This window comes from Cynoglossus semilaevis, chromosome W (genome assembly GCF_000523025.1).
Source record: "Cynoglossus semilaevis isolate Cse_v1.0 chromosome W, Cse_v1.0, whole genome shotgun sequence".
NCBI lineage: Eukaryota > Metazoa > Chordata > Actinopteri > Pleuronectiformes > Cynoglossidae > Cynoglossus > Cynoglossus semilaevis.
This window is the reverse complement of record NC_024327.1, coordinates 4,262,000-4,266,990: the sequence shown is the minus strand read 5'-3', so window position 1 is coordinate 4,266,990 and position 4,991 is coordinate 4,262,000. Positions and strand designations below refer to the sequence as shown.

The 4,991-nt window shown below is 40.7% G+C and overlaps 1 long non-coding RNA gene across 1 annotated transcript; it reads right to left on the bottom strand.

Moving 5' to 3' along the window:
- Positions 1-1,122: 1,122 nt before the first annotated feature.
- LOC103396993 (uncharacterized) lies at positions 1,123-2,311 on the bottom strand. The gene is made up of 3 exons (XR_523418.3): positions 2,111-2,311; positions 1,548-1,615; positions 1,123-1,432 (listed from the first exon to the last, which is right to left on the bottom strand). It is a non-coding gene; the product is annotated as an uncharacterized LOC103396993 (long non-coding RNA).
- Positions 2,312-4,991: the final 2,680 nt, after the last annotated feature.

Below are 4,991 nucleotides of genomic sequence, written 5' to 3'. Positions count from 1 at the left end.
AAACCTCCACGTGTGGGTCACACAGCACTTCCCAGTCTGTGGTTTCAAAATAGTCCATTAGTGCCTGTGAACTCTCCTCAGTCAATTTCCTCACATATCTGATGGTGGGTTGTTTTCGTACCATTGGAATGTAGGCAGGAATCAAATAGACCAAGTTGTGATCAGAGTTGCCCAGAGGGGGGAGGGGGTGAGTTGTATGCATCGTTAATGTTTGCATAGATTAAGTCCAGTGTTTTATTGTCCCTGGTATGGCAATCTACATACTGCTTGAACGTGGGAAGGGTGGAGGAGATAGAGGTGTTTTTAAAGTCCCCAGAGATAAGAATAAGGGATTGAGGGTGAGCTGTTTGCAGCTGTGACACCACAGAAAGAAGAGTCTCACAGGCAGCTGCAGCGTCAGCTCTTGGGTGAACGTACACTGCCATCACTATAACCTGTTAGAACTCACAGGGCAGGTAATAAGGGCGCATGCTCACAACCAGTAGTTCGATGTCTTTGGTGCAGCGCTGCTCCTTAACAGTGACGTGCTTTCTTCTCAACGCAGTCGGGATGTCTCTCGTTGAGGAGCACAGATGTGTTGCGTAACTCCAGCAGGTGGTCGCGAGTGTAAACAATGGAGCCGTGGTTGAGCGGATCATTGTGTAAGGTATTAAACAGTTCGCAAAGTGTTAAAAAAAAAAACAACCTAGTAAGTTGTGGAAACATGAGAAACCCACTTTTACTCATCTGTTGTGAAAAACAAACACCATCTCACCAATATATACCTCTCTACCTCAGTCAGTCTTGGGGGGGAATTAATTAGTTATAGTCTTTATTGTCATTGTAACACAGGGATACAATGAAATTGAACCTCTGTATTTAACCCATCACCAAAGTGAGCAGTAGGCTGTTTATGTCATGGAGTTAATTACATGCAAATTAAAAATTCAATATATAGAATTTGCACCTGAAACTAACTACCTAGTGGATGGATGTGACATTGTTATACCACTATATTTGTTTTGGTTTTATGTTTTCAAGTAATTGGCAGAGGATGGATATTTTACTGTTTCTTTTTTAAAGAACAAAACAGATACATAGAAATGGTCAATATTTAAACATATTTTAATTAAATGTGTTAAAATTGATATATACATAGATATTCAGAAATACCAACATACATAAATGCATATATACATATATACAGTAATAGAAATATGAAGGCTTACAGAGACTACTTCCATTCAACCAAAGTCTGTCCAGGTGCTGGACAGAACCATTTGCCTCTGTGCTGCATATGGCCAGTAACTTTGCTTTTACTTTTACGTACAGCTTACAGGTGTAGGTGTAATTGTCTTTTTGGTGGTTCTTTTTTGGTTGGTCCCCACTTCCTTTTGCTCCTTATCCTTCAGAGCTGCCTTTTTCATTCTCCACTCCTGATGCCTGTTGAATGCTGGGGCCGAGGATGATGAGGATGACGAGGAAGGGAAATGTATTCTGTTACATTTAACTACGTTAGATTCATCATAAAATTTTTCATCCTGAGATAAAGTGAGGTTTCTACCAACCAGCTGTGAGGAAGCTCTTTACTGTACTGCCTGCCAACAGCATCACGACTGGGTCATGACTTCATGATCTATTTAGACATCAAAATAGGAGGACAGTTAATATATATATGCAGCACATCTATGTTAAATAAACAGATATAAATATAATTATAATATATGTCTACATATGAGTAAATGACAACTATTAGCATACATTTAGAATTCTTATACTTAACAGAGAAAAATCCAGATAAATGTGCTTATAAGATATGTTTAATAAACATTTATACTCATCTACATTAATACAGGCTTTGTCACTGACGTTTGCAAATATGTTTAGCCTTACTTTATCTGTATACCTTTACCTGTATATATATTAATAACAAAAATAAACTTATCTCAAATAGCTTAAAAGTACGATAATGTAAAATCTACGATGTCTATAAAAGCACTATGACATTAAATCTCAGATATAAAATATGATATGCACGTCATATACTTAATTAAATGACGAGACACTCTTTACTACTAATCAAATAAATAAGCACGCAAATGTAAAACGTCTTTCATTCGTGTGTACTTACTTTTACTCTTCTGGCGAATGACATCGATTGCGGGAAAATGTATTAATTCTGACTGATTAAATGATCGGAGCCGTAAAATGCAACAGCGAAGCGAGTCTCACGGCGGAAGCTTGCGGCGGAAGTATGGGCGGTACCTCACCGAACAGCCCGCTGATTGGTTACTCGTGCCCCCCTTTCTCAGGAGTTGATTGGCTCAGTTGCTTCCTGTGTTAGGTTTGTTTAGATATGCGTCAGGAAACGGTAGGACTTTGTTAGGACTTTCTGGTCCATGTTTCTGGTGAAGTTCATGTTTTGAAGAAGGCCATGCCTTGTAATTTATGCAGTGTATCTGTGACCAAGTGAGTTTTTGTTGTTTTGGCACTTTGTAAATAAACCTGCTGCACCTGAAGAGAGTCTCCATTGTGCTGCATTTGGGTCACACAACAGTATCACTCCAGTCCTGGGGCCTGATGTATCAAATTTGCGTAAGCACAAAAAAGTTGCTTACGCCCTTTTCTACACTCACGTTCAGATGCCTTTGGTGACACTTGGTGCTGATGCTGGGAAACTGCTAATAATGTAAAAAAAAAACAAAAAACAAAACAAGTAGCCATCAGAGTGATGTGCACATCAGAGACATGCTTATGAACGATTAACTCACAAACATGTGTGCAGTTATATAGGTGGATGTGAAAGAATGCCACAAGTGTTGAAGAAATGTTATTAACAATTGCAGCGGTAGTGTTATTAGAATATCTCGCATCAGACGGGAGCGTGTATTTAGGGAACGTGAGGATGTACTGGAGAATGATGGTTATTGGCTAATGAGGCTGTTTAGTTTACCAAGGCCAGTGTTACTGGACCATTTCTTTTTTAACCTTTATGTGTGTGCGCTGCCCCGACTAACGGCATTTACGGCAACACACACACTTTTTTCTTTTCATATTTGTACCTGTAGACAAGCCACCAAAAAACACACCTCGCCACTTCTCCACCTCTTTGACTAGGATCTATAGTTCGGCTTCAGTATAATACTTTTTTTCACTTCCTCATGATGAATTCACCTGCAAATCATGGGATTCACGGCCTCTTTAAAGATATTTGCATATGTAGGTGGGGTGTGGTCTGGCAATTCCTCATGTGCGCTCAATGCCACATTGGGATTTACAAATGAAACATACTTGGATTCCTGTGCACAATGAAATCTATGCACGTTTAGAACATCAGGTCCCAGGTCTCTACACTGGCTCCCAGTAAAATCTTTGAAAAACTTGAAAATCCTCACATTTGTTTTCTCCCCACTGTTACCAAAGTACTTGCTCAGTCTGTGATCTAATTAGATTTTCAATAATATTTGTAAAATTCATTCTGCTCAACTTTGTATTGTTAATATAAACTCAATTAAATATTAACTGTATGTATAATCCTCAATTATTTTCCCTGTTGTGGGTCGAATTTTAATTCTAATTTAACTTATTACTATCCAAAATTCATTTAGGCAAAATGTGTTTTTTGTTTTTGTTTTTTTTTTTCTTGTACAAATACAATTGACTTGACTTGACCCCAGCAAACCCCAGCAGTGTTTTTCACACATTTTTATTTTTATGTTTTTATTTTTGGAGTAACTGGACCACAGTGGGAAGTAACTCCTATTTTACTTTTTTTGCAGATGTCCTTCATTTTAGTGAAAACGGTATGTTTTGTCGTTTCCCCACCACACATCTACAACTAAGGCATTCTTTTCTAATCCAGCACACTGTTCAGGAGTAAACTGTCACGATAACAGTCGTGAATGTTGTTCCCTGTGTTTCCCTTTGTTTTCCCCATTCTTGTGTTGTGCACTTGTCTCTGTCTGTGTGGTGAGTGTGGCACATTTCCCTGATCCTGCCTGGATAATCACCGAAGCACACCTGCCGTTCCTCAGCACCTGCCTTCAATCAACTCATCACTCTGACTGCATAAAAACCCTGGCCTTTCTCCCACTCCTTGTCAGATTGTTTGTTCAGCCACTGTGGTAGCTAATGTCCCGATTGACTTCAACTATTGTTCTTTGTGATTCCTGTTGATTAATGAAATGATCTTTCGTCACTGATCTTCTTGTGCTCAGGTCCACCTCCTGCTACCTGCTTGCCTGCTCTCCACCAGCCATCTCTGGACAGCCTACACTCTGTGCCTCCTCCATCCGCTTCAACCACTGCTTTACCTCAGCCATTTCCTCCATCTCATTATTGGACCCTTGAACCCCTCGTTGGCCAACATGCTCCAAGAAGTCGTGGAGACTTTGAGAGGTCTGACTCTCAATTCTAGACATTTACCATGTCTAGAATTGAGAGTCAGTTTAGTGCTGCCCCATTCCTATCAGTTCCAACTAGTCCCAGTCCTTCCATTCCTGGCCCACCTCCCGTGATGCCTTCTTATCTGCCCAGAGAGCCTTATGTCCCAGCACCTGAATGTTATGATGGTGATCTGGGGACTTGTCAATCTTTTTTGCTTCAATGCTCTGTTGTTTTTGATTTACAGCCACAGACCTACGTTACAGACAAGTCCAAGATTGCTTTCATTGTCGGGTTGCTAACTGGGAGGGCTAGAGCTTGGGGTGCTGCTGTTTGGAATGGCTCTCGACGGATTAACTCCGCCTATGCCAGTTTTGTGGCAGAGATGAAGAGTTTTTGACCACCCTGTTAAAGGTAAAGATGCCAGTCAGCGTCTACTGTTCCTTCGCCAAGGTGCCTGCAGTGTAGCGGAGTATTCAGTGGCTTTCAGAACATTGGCAGCAGAGTCAGGCTGGAACGATGAGTCACTTCAGGGGGTTTTTCGGAAGGGGTTAAGCGAAGCAGTGAAGGATGAGTTGGCTGTCAGAGATGAGTCGGACAGCTTGGATAGCTTAATTGCCTTAGCCATC